Here is a 15506-nt window from a genome sequence, read left to right on the forward strand (position 1 = left end):
GACGGTAATACCACATGTGTGGCACTATTTTGCAGCCTAACTGCGCTAAGGGGCCCAAAGTCCAATGAGCACCTTTAGGCTTTACAGGGGTGCTTATAATTTTGCACCCCCCAAAATGCCAGGACAGTAAACACACCCCACAAATGACCCCATTTTGGAAAGTAGACACTTCAAGTTATTCAAAGAGGGGCATGGTGAGTCCGTGGCAGATTTCATTTTTTTTTTTTGACACAAGTTAGCAGAAATGGAAACTTTTTTTTTTCTTGTCTCAAAGTGTCATTTTCCGCTAACTTGTGACAAAAAATAAAATCTTCTATGAACTCACCATGCCTCTCAGTGAATACTTTGGGATGTCTTCTTCATAAAATGGGGTCATTTTGGGGGGTATTTATACTATCCTGGAATTTTAGCACCTCATGAAACATGACAGGTGGTCAGAAAAGTCGGAGATGCTTCAAAATGGGAAAATTCACTTTTTCCACCATAGTTTGTAAACACTAAAACTTTTACCCAAACCAATAAATATACACTGAATGTTTTTTGTTTTTTTTATCAAAGACATGTAGCACAATAAATTTGGACAAAAATGTATACAGAAATTTTACTTTATTTGACAAATTTTATCACAGAAAGTTAAAAAAGTCATTTTTTTGACTAAATTCATGTCTTTTTTGATGAATATAATACAAACTAAAACTCGCAGCAGCAATCAAATAGCACCAAAAGAAAGCTGTATTAGTGACAAGAAAAGGTCAATTTTATTTAGATGGTAGGTTGTATGACCGAGCAATAAACCGTTAAAGCTGCAGTGGTCTGAATGGAAAAAAAGGCTCTGGTCCTTAAGGGGTTTTATGACTGCAGTCCTTAAGTGGTTGAGTAGGTCCCCAGTATAAAGAGCAGATAAGCTCCCAGTATAGGTAGCCAGCTGTTCCCCTAGTATTTGGTAGACCCCCAGTATAAAAATCAAATATGTTTTCCCCCAGGATGGGTAGCCAGCTGTGCCCCCAGTATTAAGTAGCCTCCTTCCATCCCCCCCCCCTAGTATTAATATCTCCCAATGTAAGCTGTAGATGTGCCCCTGGTACTAAACAGCTTTCCCCAGTGCAAATATGCCCCCCCCGAACCCCATGTAGAGTCATCAGTAGAGGTGGAGCATGATTAGTCATCTCTGTATCCAGTGATGGTGGTTCTCTAGCAGTCACATTTCCATTGTTCCCTCTATCTATAGCTACACAGCATATCTCAACATGTGACATGCCAGTACATGTCAGTAGGTCAAACGAGGAGGAGTGACACTTGTAGCCATGGAGACAAGATGCTGGATGAGCAGCTGCTAGAGATATCTCATCACTGGTTTCTTGGAGGGGAGTTACATCTTGCCATAGCCAGAAGGCATAATCGTTACATACTGTTTGAATAAATGGGAAAGTAGATAACATATTTTAATGTCCACAGTTTTACAAAGGAAAAAAAAAGGAAATCATGTAAAATATATTATACTGGTTATCTTCTTTCTACCTGGCCAAGCTATCATGAGCAGATAAAGTGTAAAAGAAAGTCTAATCATATTTTTCCTGTTAGACTGGCAAATTGTGAGCAGAGGAAGATATAAAATCAGCCCTCTTGTATCTGTGAATTAGTTTTTCTATAACCCAATGTCCTGTATAGAGAAAACATTAGATGCTCCTCTGTGATAAGAAAATGAAACAATGAGGGAGAGGACTGTTGGGTTTACGCTAGGTAAATGGAAGACAGATGGTAGGTGTGATTGGCAGTGACAACCAGTGAGGAGTCTTATTTGCAGGTGTAGCTCATACCATCCATCAAGCTTTCATCTAATAGTGGGAGATGTCACAGATTTACACCTAAATCCTCTGCCAAGTGATAAAGTGAATTTAACTGGGCTGGGAGATCAAGTGGGGGCACATGGGAAACGGCATCTCCAAGGATGAAACAAAGATTCTGCTCTTCAATTACAGTGCAAGTGTAAATTGAAATACAAAGAAATCTGTTATGGATATCACAGGAGAAAGAGTACCTACTTTATTACAAGCCAATATTATTATTACTTATATTTTTTTCCCATGCCACCAGCAAACTGGAGAGTGCTCTTGCTGGGAAAGTGAGCTGTCCCTAAGGGCATGGAACAGTTACTGTGGGGGGGGGGGGGGGGGGGGGTTGACAAGGGATGGGACTGGAAAACATCTGGCTCTCAATAGTGGGGGATGTTACTAGTGGTGGATGCTTTGACTTACTGTCATTGGTGAATACTGTAACTAGAGGAGGCAAGCTGTCACTGGGGATGAGTTGTCATAAGAGAAAGCCTTTACAAAGAGTGAGCTACCTCTAAGTTGCCTCTTGAATACATTTGTCATTATGCAGTTCTGAATTGCAAAAATGTTTTATATCTTTAACTCCAGAAAAAAAAGACAAGGGGAATGCAACACGTTTCGTGCATCCACAGCCCGCTTCATCAGGCATCAATATAGGAGCAAGTTTATTTTGTTGAATTTAAGCCACAGCTCCTCTGTATTTTTGGATATTTGGGTTGAATATGATTTTTTTTCCAGAAGCTAAACACATAGCTGTTTTTTTTTCATAATGCATCTTTTATTTTTTGCTGGGGAATTGTCAGATGTAGGTTAGGAAAAGCAACAGCACACTATTAGTAAGATTTCTGATATTCTACTATTGGCTTTATCTTGCACTTCATAGTAGAATATTGGTAACATTACTGATTTTGTACTAGCTACATCCCACACCAACATTTCCAGGTTCCTTTTTTTTTTTCTTTTGGTAATTGCATATATGCAGGAAAACATATGTTAAAGTCAATTCATATACACCAAAGCACTCCTTCCTGTGGAATTAAAGTCAATAGCCTTTATTGTTCATATTTAACCAGTTCAGCCTATCTGGACGACTATGCTTGTCCAGATAGGCACTGCTGCTCTTGCTGCATGGTGCGCGCGATTGGGCGCGCTCCCGTGCACACTCCTGCCGCCCGCTGTTAGCCCCCCCGATCAGTGAATGGGAATATAATTCCCATTCACCGATCTAACTTCCCCGCAGAAAAAACTATGCTTTCTATTCAGAGAGTGCGGTATTTCTGCCCCCAGGAAACTTTACCTTCTTCTTTCTAGTTCCTGGATGCGAGATCGTTCGCATGCAGGACTTTTTTGACTGTGGCTATCTTGTGGCCAAATAGTAAACTGCACTCACACACATTTTTTATTAAACAATTACATTATTTTTCATTTAAAATTAGCTGTTTCCCTCCCACACCCAAAATTACCCAAATACATTTTTTATTAAAATAAAAAATTACAATAAAAAAACAAAAACAACATAAATAGTTACCTAAGTGTCTGAACTTTTTAAATATGCATGTCAAGAGAGTATATTATTATATTATTTTAATTTATAAGCTTGTTAATAGTGATGGACGCAAATTGAAAAAAATGCATCTTTATTTCTAAATAAAATATTGGCACCATAAATTGTGATAGGGACATCATTTAAATGGTGTAATAAGCGGGACAAATGGGCAAATAAAATACATTAGTTTTAATTACAGTAGCATATATTAATTTCAAGCTATAATGGCCAAAAACTGAGAAAAAATATTTTTTCTTCATTTCTTTCTTAATCTTCCTGTTAAAATGGATTTTAAAAAAAATAATTCTTAGCAAAATGTACCACCCAAAGAAAGCCTAATTAGTAGCGGAAAAAACGAGATATAGATCAATTCATTGTAATAAGTAGTGATAAAGTTATTGATGAATGAATGGGAGGTGAACGTGGCTCGGATGCATGAGGTTTTCGACACTGTGGTGCTGAACCGGATATAAAAGCACAGCAATAGTAACAAGACAGCACAGAAGCTGACACATTACTGACCCTGCTGGGTCCTTAGTCATAGGCATCACACGCACACACGCACGCACACACACACACTCGCATGCACTCTCTCACACACACACACACACACACACACACACCTGATCTAGTCACTATTGATTTTTCTCATGGTTGTCAGAAGGCACGCGATGTATGCACATTTTTAGGGATGTTTGGGGATAATGGAGCCTTTGGAGAGTCTTTTGGTTGCATATTACCTTATTTAAAAGAAGACGAGAAGAAACAGCAGAGCAGTTATATTCATGTTCTACGATATTTTTATCCTCACATTGTGATTGATGTTTACTCGAAAGTCAAGTTAATTCATAAGTGTCAAACTTAAGGTATATGGGCTGAGTGATTCCATTCCCCCGCCTCCTCTCTTAATGCCATTTTTTTGTGGCCTACAAGAGCTTCAAATGCACCTGATACTACTAATTTAACCTCTTCAGGACCAAGGATGTTAAAGTTTCAACCAGTTTGTGTCTGTTTGCTGCTGATAGGATGCAGCTGTAACTGACTTTAGTCCCGTCACAATCGGGTGTACCCGAAGAAGGAGAGTCAGCTGTCAATCCTGTCATATGATCACATCTCCCCTCATTGAAAAACCCCTTAGTAGGAAGGTGGTTAATGGAGTTTTATATATCAGTAGTGAAAACATTGCCTATAAACGACATCTACCACAATGCACTTCGTTTGGACTCGTGAAGTGTTGTCCTGACATAAAACCAAACACTGACTGGCGGAAGATGGTTTCAGTACAGAAATTGGTGAGCATTTTTAAAGCCTAAAATGTTAAGTATAGATGAATGTATTTTGACAACAAAAAAAGCTGAGTTTTTTTTATAATCAGGGCCAGGAAAGATCTATTTGGTTTATCCAGGACAAGCAGCATTATCTTATCAATGTGTGAACTGAGGTAACGCTTCTTGTTTACTGAAATATCCTACCTTATATGTTTAGCGATATTATTATTATTATTATTATAATGATTATTATTATGTGAAAAGGTTGTTGCATTCGTTCAAATTCATGTTTTTATGGTCAGTTGGAGAAATTAGAATTTAATTAAAAAAAATTCTCAATACATTTAGAATGTTCCCTTTAAAGCTTAATAACCAATTTGGCCCCCAACTATGTTTTAGATTTTGTCCAAATATGTTATTGAGTTGAACACCCCTGAGGGTAATTCATAAATTCCTGTTAATGAAGAAGCTTACTTTCATTTTGTATAATGAGGTAAAACCTGTCCTGGAGTCAAGCACTCAAATAAGTCAGACCGGCAATACCAGTAATGGTCAAATTAGCACATTATTAGGCAAAAGGCACATTATTTTTTGTGACTTACAAACTCTATATTACAATGACTCATTTAATAAAGTAAGGAAAAACTTGAGCTAAATATAGTTTTGGGAATTCAGCTCCCTCTTGTATTTAGCAGAGACTTGTCCAGAGTGTTATAAAGATCAACATTATCCTCAGATTTTGTAGTGTCGCCATGTGTCCTGGTGAACTGGTCAAATAGGGCACTCAAGGGCTTAAAATCCATAACCACAAGTAGGATTTTAGCCACTGTAGAATCTACTTTATTAGCAAATGAGTAGAACATTATAAACTCCCCAAGGTGCATTTGTGCAATTATCACAACAACCTTTTAAGCTGATGCATTTTATCAGTCCATTTGTGATAATTGCCTTATTGATGTACTTTATTATTGTATAATTTTGAAATTATGTATTATTCATGTTTAGACCAGTAAAGATGCGCTTACATCGTGGGACTGGTACTATTGATTTCGGGAAGTACATTGATGTTATTTGTGCATCATTACTTTCATTGTTTTTTTTTTGTTATTGGGTTACCCAGATTATGCTCAGTATTCCCTACTTGGTTCTTGACCTTTGATGAAGTGGTTAAGAAGTTGTAATTATTTTTTCTTCGCTACCCATTAATCTGTTCCTTAAAGTGGTTGAAGCTCAAAGTTTGTGCCAAAGCATTTAACACAACACACACGCACGCACACACACGCACGCACGCACGCACGCACTGGACTAGTTGGACATATTTTTATTGAACTTGGTGTAAATCTATTATTTTGCACTGTGAAGAGAATTACAGATTTATTTTGGGTAGAAATTGGATTAATGTACAAATCACACAGAAATTGTGTTGTTCTTTGTAATATAATTAAACTTCAAAATCATTATTAAAATGATTGTTTCTAATTAATCATGTGACCGATCATTACAAAATTGACAAGTGCAAGTCCACAAGATTATTTATTGACCTGATTGCAAATGAACTTTGTAGTTTAAGTACTGCGACTGCACATAAATGAATTATATCAGTCTCCACTTTCCATATAGAAGCATTACAGAACCCAGTGACCATCATTTCCTCACTGTTCTGAAGGGTACTTCCTCGCAAAGCTACACAGTATCATGATCTGTCAACATTATCAACAATTCATACACAGTACTTTTATTATGAAATCCACGGGACAATGGCCATACTACTTCACATACACTGACAAGGAAGGACCCGAGGTTAAGTGGAGTCAAATGTCTTTCAGTAGCAGAGATTGGACAATCTTTGCTAGGTCACTGCTTACTTTATACTTGTTATAAGAACCCTGCACACTTAAGTATGTACCATCCATATGGTTTTTCAAAACATTATTATCTTCAGTGCATTTGCCTTTAGTTACGGTTGTATGAATAACAAGTGAGTCCATTCACTTTGCACTCTTAACATTCTCAGCAGTTCTTACTCTAGTTTGATATGATCCCCATCAGAAGTTGTTTACTCATTCTATCTAATAACATGTTATGAGATAAAAAAAACAAGTTACAAGATATCTATAAGAGTAACTGATTTGTGTATGTTTCCACAAGCAGGTGCTCCATCTACCTATCCATATAATATAATTAGTAAAGGTAACTGCAGTATATGACTATTTAGTGGTAGTGGACAAATGTGAATTACTGTAATTCTATTCGTGGAGATGTATGTCTAAGGAAACAGATGTTGCTCCGCCCTACCATACTGGTGCATACAAGAGATAGCTCACTTAGATGTGAGAAGCAGTGATAAAGTTATGGCCAAATAGATGGGAGGAGCACTGACAGGTGAAAGTAGCTCTTGGTGGTAAGGGTAAAATGGCCTGTGGAGTGAAGTGGTTAAATTAGGCCTCATCTGCATGATTGTTTGACTGTTTATGACCACCGATGGTCTATGGTCCAAATCAGGTACTTACAGTGGCTTGCAAAAGTATTCGGGCCCCCTTAAAGTTTTCCACATTTTGTCATATTACTGCCACAAACATGAATACATTTTATTGGAATTTTGCATAAAAGACCAATACAAAGTGGTGTACACGTGAGAAGTGGAACGAAAATCATACATGATTCCGTACATTTTTTACAAATCAATAACTGCAAAGTGGGGTGTGCGTAATTATTCAGCCCCCTTTGGTCTGAGTGCAGTCAGTTGGCCATAGACATTTCCTGATGAGTGCTAATGGCTAAATAGAGTGCACCTGTGTGTAATCTAATGTCTAGAAATACAGCTGCTCTGTGACGACCTCAGAAGTTGTCTAAGATAATATTGGGAGCAACAACACCATGAAGTCCAAAGCACACACCAGACAGGTCAGGGATAAAGTTATTGTGAAATTTAAAGCAGGCTTAGGCTACAAAAAGATTTCCAAAGCCTTGAACATCCCACGGAGCACTGTTCAAACGATCATTGAGAAATGGAAGAAGTATGGCACAACTGTAAACCTACCAAGACAAGGCCGTCCACCTAAACTCACAGGCCGAACAAAGAGAGGGCTGATTAGAAATGGAGTCAAGAGGCCCATGGTGACTTTGGACGAACTGCAGAGATCTACAGCTCAGGTGGGGGAATCTGTCCATAGGACAACTATTAGTCCTGCACTGCACAAAACTGGTCTTTATGGAAGAGTGGCAAGAAGAAAGCCATTGTTAACAGAAAAGCATAAGAAGTCTCATTTGCAATTTGCCACAAGCCATGTGGGGGACACAGCAAACATGTAGAAGAAGGTGCTCTGGTCAGATGAGACCAAAACTGAACTTTTTGGCCAAAATGCAAAAACGCTATGTGTGGCGGAAAACTAACACTGCACATCACTCTGAACACACCATCCCCAGTGTCAAATATGGTGGTGGCAGTATCATGCTCTGGGGGTGCCTCTCTTCAGCAGGGACAGGGAAGCTAGTCAGAGTTGATGGGAAGATGTATGGAGCCAAATACAGGGCAATCTTGGAAGAAAACCTCTTGGAGTCTGCAAAAAGACTTGAAACTGGGGAGGAGGTTCACCTTCCAGCAGGACAATGACCATAAACATAAAGCCAGGGCAACAATGGAATGGTTTAAAACAAAACATATCCATGTGTTAGAATGGCCCAGTCAAAGTCCAGATCTAAATCCAATCGAAAATCTGTGGCAAGATCTGAAAACTGCTGTTCACAAACGCTGTCCATCTAATCTGACTGAGCTGGAGCTGTTTTGCAAAGAAGAATGGGCAAGGATTTCAGTCTCTAGATGTGCAAAGCTGGTAGAGACATACCCTAAAAGACTGGCAGGCAGCTGTAATTGGAGTAAGGAGTTGTTATATGAACACGTAGGAGTGGACAGAACTCCATGAACCCCATATCAGAGCATGACATTAAGCATACTGATACCCTTGAACAAAATAGTGCGGTCATAAGAAACAGTAATGTAAAATGAACTTATTAACACAGTCAACAGGTCAGTTTAGAGCCATAATCATTGCAGCAAAGTGCCCAGCAAGTGGGGACTCAGACAGGCATATGTGAAAAAGCAAACAAGGGATATATTTAGCTTGGAGGTATGTCAATCTTCATCTCCTGTTCTCTCAGTGGAGGTATCTCGATCAGCAGTGAGGGGAGAGCGATCCCTAGACCTGTTACGATCTGAGTCGACGTTTTTCTTTGAGTGGTAAGAGGATCTGGATCCAGATTTGTTGGGCCATGTATCTCCTGCTGGGATGATGGCTCGTTCGTTAAACATATGTCCCATGATTATGGGTAAACGAAAATCCAAGTAAAAGTCAGGAAGATCTATAGAAGGTATACGTAGGATTTTGCAGAACTTGTGGACATCACCCGGGAGACATAGAACAGCTATGCGACCATCTCGTGAGACCTGCAGGCCAAAAGGAAATTTCCACTTGTATGTAATGCTGTGTGAGCAGAGCTCAGTGAGTAAAAGGGGCAAGGGGTCTCCTATTTCTTAATGTAATCAGTGAGAGGTCTTGGTATAATTTGATCTCTGTTTCATTAAACATTACAGCATCCTGTTCCCTTGCTTTTTGCATTATTTCCTCTTTAAGCATGCAATTCACCAAATAGCACACAACGTCTCTAGGGGATTCGCCGTCTGCGCCAAATGGCTTTAGAGCTCTGTGAGCACATTCTATGTCTATGGCTGTGTCTTTAGGCCTATGCAGCAGACTGTTAAAGATTGAAAGGAGGGCAGCGTTGATGTCGCTGGGCTGCACAGACTCTGGGATGCCTTTCACACGAATGTTGTGTTGTCTTTCCCTTTTGTCTAAGTCTTCCATATGTCTGTTCATCTCAATCAGATGTAAGGTATGAGAAACGGTCGCTTGCTGTAGTTCCTCAATGGTTGCATCTCTATTATCTCCCGCGCTCTCTGCAGCCTCAATCCGCTTCACTAGGCTCTGCACATCCCCCTTGAGCTCATGCACTGCACCCATCATACTGTTTTTTATATTGTTTAATATAAGTAAACATGTCAGCATGGCTCACCAGAGGTTCTTTAGATAGGCTGGTCTGTGGGTCTTCTGCTGTGGCAGGCATCGGCGCCATCTTGGGTGTTGTCCATTTTCTGCATGCGAAATATGGCTGGAATGTTTCTGCTTGGCTGCACACCTTTTGTTCTCTGGGTGTCTATGAAGCTTTCTGGATATTCTTGCTTCGATAGCGTAGCGCTGCAAAGGGGTTAGCTGTGGGGATCTGGGCAGGAGCTCTGAGCTTAGTCTTCCATCTTCCACCATGCTCAGGCTGCTTCTCATTTTTAAGAGCTTCAAAAATATTATACAGCAGGAAAAATCTGTTTAAGAATGGAAGTAAACAGCATAATTGCAATGACATTTACTAACATTGCATTAACCCGAGCCTATTTTAGAGGTTTCTGAATCCTGCCCCATTTTGTACTTTTTTCCCATAGATTTTTTGTTTAAATCACTCCGAGAACAATAGTGCATTAAATTTAGCGCTAGTTATGGCATGGCAGACAAAGACACAAAAGCATTTGACAGCACGTTTTCCATCTTTAATTATTCTCTCAGCTGCTATTGAAGAATTTTTTTCCATTTGGAGTACAATGAAAAGCAACAGTTGTCTATCCTCCCGCATGATTCATGCCAGAGAGTTTTAACACCAGATAACCAGTTCTCCATAAACACATGTCTTCCCCTCCTCAGAGTCTGAAAATTATGTGTCATGCTGACAAACCACTCAAGCTTGTCTGATGCCTGGGAAACACAGTGAATTCTCTGTGCCAAAAACGTCTCTTCTGATTTAGACGTGTGTATCATAACTTCTTCATTTCTAATAAAAGAACACATTCCACTCTGACATATTTACCTAGCAATACACAACTTATTAAAACACAGCGTGAAAACGGATGCTTTCATTAGAAAACAAATGATACCTTTTTCTCTGATTAGCGATAAGTTAGAATTTGTCTCTAGTATCTGCACCAATCAGCAGCAACATAAAACCACTGACAGGTGAAATGCATAACTTTGATTACTTTGTCACAGTGCCATGCCAGGGGTTATGGTCTTTTAGATCCAAATTTAGACTGGTTCACACCAAGGGCGCAGTCCAATTTACTTTTTCTCCAAAGTTTTCTCCTGGGTGATATTTTAACATTTTAAATTAACTTCTTGCCGACCGCTTCACACAAATTGGAGTGACCGCGGCGGGTCCCCCAGGACCGCTCAATGCACGTGCATCCCCGCTTATCAGTCTACCATTGGCAATCAATAGACTGATGACGGAGCTCAGCTCCATCATTGAAGCGGGGAGACTGTTAGACAGCAAAACCACCATCTATTAATATTGTACATTATAAACGTCAAAATAATAAAAAAAAAATAACAGAGTGAGCAGGGGTCTCTCCAGATGTTCTACAATTACTGTAGCTGCTCCAGTGTACTTAAATCTTACCACATCATAGTAAATACTCCTTTAATTTACTCAGTGTTTCAAATTTTACTCAGTATACATACTATAGCACCATTGTGGGCACTTACGCACCCTTGAGATCTCCTCCTGGTGGCATAAAGCTGATTAAATGGCTGGATAGTGTACTGGTTAAGGGCTCTGCCTTTGACATGGGAGACAAGGGTTCAAATTCTGGCTATGGTCAGTACCTATTCAATAAGGAGTTCAATGCAAGACTCCCTAACACTGCAGGGTGGCCTCTTGAGCACGTTCCAGTGGCTGCAGCTCTTGAGCGCTTTGAGTCCAACAGGAGAGAAGCGCTATACATATGTTCGTATTATTATAAATGTCTTTATATTGCAAATTAGGCAGAAGCCCAGCCACTGTCACAACTCACCACCTCGGAGTCAGAGAAAACAGTTTAGCTATTGCCCCCCTTTGCAGCATCTCAGTGCTTACTGTGCTGTTTGCTGGTATAGTAACCAGGCAAACAGAGTGTAACACATGAAATGAAGTACAGGACGAAAGAAAATGTTCCAGCATGGTCAAAGATTTATTTCTAAAACCCACCATGGGCTTCCACAGTGTGGGGAGGAGTGCTGGTATATACTTCCTAAGGAGTATTAGCTAAACTTGATGTCAATACCTGTGGCTGTGTTTCTTTTCCTTAAGGCCAAGTGGAGCTGGTCCACAAGTCTGGAACATTAACAGGGAAGGCACTCATTAAAGAAACACTATAAATGACAGTAGGATGCACAATTCCAAAGAAGCGTTACTCTTCCTAGAAAAAAGACAAAAATGACTACCCATGGCATCTATCAATGTACATTTTCATGCCCCCCCAATAAAAAAAGTCAAAGGAAAACCAAAAAGACATCTAAAAGAATGGCATATTCCGGATTAGTCTTGTTGTTTGTAATCAAGTTGCCTTATTCAGAAACCCGGATAATGCCATGCACAGCAGTTCCACGTCCCACTTCACATACATTTCAATGTTTCCTCTTTCCAAGCTGAAAGGAGAAAACATTGGAGACACGTGAAGCACGACATGAACCACAACTCCACGACACTCTCCAATCATAATGGTGCTGAACTGCTGTGCAAGGCATTATCCGGGTTACCTTATTTGTAACACTACTCTGGCCATAGCTAAAATGGATGAAAGGACCATTCCCCATTTTCCAAAGTTGTAATTTGAAAAATGTGTGTCTTTGTCATGTTGCTCACAAAGCTGTGTGAAATGACTGACACATCACTTTATTTCACATTTTTTTAAAACAATACTCGTTTTTTTCCAGTGATGTGGTTAACTTTCTAAGCAAATTTAAGACCATTGGCTCTATTTCAGCAGTAGCCCAAGTACATCACTTGATTTTTTTTCTCCATTGATGTCAATGATGTTCAGATTATTATAATATTTTTAGTTTTTCAGCCAAACAGCCGTCAAATTGAACAGGAAATAACTCCATTTTTGTCAACACATTACTCAAACCAAGCTGGGAAATCAGCAGCAAATGTATGCCCCAAAGACCATGTAGTGTGTATTTCATTTTAATATAATGAAATACCCATCTATTTAATAGAGCAATATTTAAACTACAAAATTATGTCTTTGTGGAGTTTGCTCTAAAAAGTGATTTTATTTATTTTGTAAAGAAATTTGTTTGGGATAAAACATCTAATCTGCTATTAGCACCATGTTTATCTCTTTTAAGTATAGACACTCTGCAGTTTTTACCTCACATTTATGTATCCATTATGACAATGTAATTGTTATGAGTATAGCATCTAGGGCTTTTAAAAGGCATGGATTGGTAGAATTGTGTGCTGTGATAATGTACGGTAAGTCTTTTACTCATAAAGAATAGAACATTAGCTGTGTCCTTCTAAAATTATCACAACGGGCTACAAGTCCGAAGGGGTTTCTAAAGTGAATAGTCTTATTTTCTTGTATTTTGCATCCTGACTTTGAAGCACAAGTGGACACAAGTTCACATAGGTGTTGATGAGCAGAGTGAAGGCTGAAATACCTCATTATCTTTCTATTCTTTATTACAATCACTTCGTGTGACAATAGTAAAAAGGGTTTAGTCCTGTAGTTTCCAGTGGACATACTGCCTTTCTTAGCATAATAAAATGAACAGTACATTCACATGACATAGAGTACATTGTGTTTCAAAGTCTTCACAAAGCGCACCTGTCACCTCCACATAAAAGTATACTAAAGCACATCTATAGTAAGAGCGTATTCACAATCATCTGTTTGCATTACCTATCTGAAACATTATTTGACGCCAACCATTTACTCTATTCTAATTCTATCCTGACCTAACCCTTCTTGACCCACTATCCCCTGATATTAGCAATACTTATTGGTTTGGTAAGTTTTCAAAATTCCTTCTGATACTCTCCGTCCTCGGTTTATGGGACAGCTTAGTGCCTATTTCCACTACACGCAGATTGGATGCAGAAAAACTGACTCCAATGAATGGGCCTGTTTCCACTAAACGCAATTTTTCTGATGCAGATTTTCCCATAGGCATTCATTGGAGTCCGTTTTTCTGCATCCATTCTGCATCCAATCTGCGTGTAGGGGAAATAGGCCCTTATGTGAGAGAAGTATGGATCTGACATATGCATTTCCTTTTAAACAGTGCAAATTGCCTGCCTTTCTTGTTGATCATCTGCTTATAACACATAGATCCTCAACAAGCATTCAAATCAGGTGCTCTGGTTAAAGTTTGACTAAGTTGGCAGCATGCTTATTTCAGGTGGGTGATTCAAATACTACTACAGCCAAAGCAATCAGCAGGACTGCCAGGAAACTGGTATTATTTAAAAAGCATTAAATACGGTAGCCACCCCATACCCCTGCCACTTCTGGTTCCAGTTAACATTGTCACACCTTTGGCTATAGTGTGTTTTATCTAGTACAAATGAGTATTGAAGAAACTGTCACACCTGTTTCTAAGGGCGATGCTGGACATCGCCTGGGGCGCAGTGGCAGAGGGGGGTGCAGGGGCGAGGCATGCAAAGTGTGCAGCTGGAGTAGTTCAATTAACTCACCTTGCCAGGAACCACATGGGCTGCATCTTCTCCTTAGTTATAGGCATCCCATCTTAATGGTAACCGTGCCCTCCTGTGATTACACCATACAGCTATATTGGTGGCTAACTAATACTGGGGGACACCTCTGGCTCCTGTATCACAATAGTGAGCCCAAGTCTACAGGGGGGGCACAATTTTATACCCTCGCATTATATTCTGAATATTAAAACTGATATGAATTCAAAATATACAAGTTCACACATTTGAAATGCAAAAGTACTGTTTATCCCCATCTGCAAGATAGAATTGCCCACTAAAAATGCAAACGCTGTCAATGTTCAATGTGCTTGAGGGTTCTACCTCCCATCATCAGAACTTACGGAGTCGTAAGATATAAATGTTGATGACAAGTTATTTTTTGCTTACCTAAACACCTGCAATATGTAATGCAACACTGTTCTTTATCATGAAGGCTCTGTTGAGGTCACAAAATGCAGCATCATTGAATTAGACAACGCAAGACTTAATAAATGGTAAGATTAACGTAACTGCTTATTTTTTACTCAGCAATAGGCCTGTTGCCATTCCCCCTTAATGAAACCTAATTAAATAAAGCAGAGCTGAGAATTGCCGTTTAGGTTCATTTTAACGAGCCAAAATTGTATGTCTTGCTAGCACATGCTTGAAGGTTTTGTCAGACTACTATAGTATGCGCACAGCAACTTGTGGCAGTCCAGCTCGCTTTCAGTATTTGGTTGCTGTGAATGTTAGCATGTTTGCATTGTCCATTGATAGATCTTTTTCTATGTGCCAGGAAATATATTGACACATGAAAAATCAGACAAAAAAGACGTAAACAACCTCAGAAACAGCTGAAAGGTAGGACATTTATTTAAAAAAATGCTTTACAAAAGATGTTAGCACATTCCTTACAAAAGTCTCAGATTCTCCCTGGTGGAACTGCAGAAAGAAACCAGCTTCATTACTAGTTAAACCACAGCTTCCTTTACAGTAACAAAGACAGACATTTTACCTTGGAGGCTAATTAGGAGAGAAGAAGTCAAAAACCCTGGATCCTAACCCGGCATGTTGTGACACCGACTGCTAGAGCTCCAGCACATAACTTTTCCTGCTGAAAAAAAAAATCCTGTTTGTATTTCTGAATAATGCGAAATAGAAACTATTTACAAGCTGTAAGGAACTTACCCCCTTCAGCATTTCCTCGATAACTCCGGAGCCAACTAAAGCAGCTTTTTCCACCCGCCGCAGAATCCCCCGGGGCTTGCATACACATGTGCACGGGTCGGCATTATCTTA

General features: G+C 39.4%; 1 protein-coding gene across 2 annotated transcripts in view; it reads left to right on the forward strand.

Annotated features, from left to right (window-relative positions):
* Positions 1–15506, forward strand: part of LOC137524139 (transmembrane protein 132D-like) — a 1100471-nt gene that overhangs the window by 454283 nt on the left and 630682 nt on the right. Inside the window, exon 1 of one of the 2 annotated variants that reach the window (XM_068243709.1) lies at positions 15002–15068. The exons of the other annotated variant lie outside the window; for it this stretch is intronic. The gene's annotated coding sequence lies outside the window, so the exon portion shown is untranslated. Of the gene's footprint in view, positions 1–15001; positions 15069–15506 lie in introns of those variants that run through there. 2 annotated transcript variants of the gene reach the window in all.

The sequence above is a fragment of the Hyperolius riggenbachi genome, chromosome 1, assembly GCF_040937935.1.
Source record: "Hyperolius riggenbachi isolate aHypRig1 chromosome 1, aHypRig1.pri, whole genome shotgun sequence".
Classification (NCBI taxonomy): Eukaryota; Metazoa; Chordata; class Amphibia; order Anura; family Hyperoliidae; genus Hyperolius; species Hyperolius riggenbachi.